Here is a 770-nt window from a genome sequence, read left to right as displayed (position 1 = left end):
GCCTGCAAGGAGTCACAGCCCACAGTTCCAGCCTCTCAGAACCGGAAGGAAGTGGAGATGGCGCAGAAACCGCTGCGTCAGCTCTCCTGACGGACAGAGTGTCCTTGGTCTTGGTGGAGCCCAGGCCCCGGGGACTGCTCTGTGCTCAGCCCACTCGTCATTCCCAGCTTGGACCATGAGCCAAGCCTTCTGTGAGCTGAGACCCGCCTCTCACCACTCAGCATGCGGGTCTCTACCTGGCGTCTTGGAGGGAATAGCCGTCTTGGCCTACCTGGTGTCTTAACACTTGTTTGTTTCTTTCTTTTGGATTTTTTTTCCTAGCAATACTTGGCTTTCAGGAATGGTCATTATGGATATTTTGGTGAAAAAGTATACTTTATAGATACTTAATAGATACTTAACTTTTTTAATCCAATATTTACAACAGATAGACTTCCTAGAAAAATCTGACCTTATGAGGGCCGGCAGGTGGCGTGGTGGCCAAGGTATCTGGATCCTGCGTGGCCTGTCACATAGCTGAGTCTCAGACATGGCAGCTTAAAGAACATGCTGGACATGTGTATGAGAGCCCGAAATCCCAAGGGGAGAATAGAGGCAAAGAGATTAGAGCTGGTTCATCCCTCCCTGGGGGTGCTTTTTCCCCTCTCTCTTTTTCTGTCTCTGTCTCTCTCTCTCCAGTGAGAGCAAACAAAATTTATTATATATATATAGAGAGAGAGAGAGAGAGAGAGCGCCTTATGAATTCTCTTGATATCTCAGAAAGGCTGGCA

The sequence above is a fragment of the Tupaia chinensis genome, unplaced genomic scaffold (assembly GCF_000334495.1).
Source record: "Tupaia chinensis unplaced genomic scaffold, TupChi_1.0 Scaffold000627_1, whole genome shotgun sequence".
In the NCBI taxonomy this organism is placed as follows: Eukaryota; Metazoa; Chordata; class Mammalia; order Scandentia; family Tupaiidae; genus Tupaia; species Tupaia belangeri.
Note: the sequence above shows the minus strand (reverse complement) of the source record.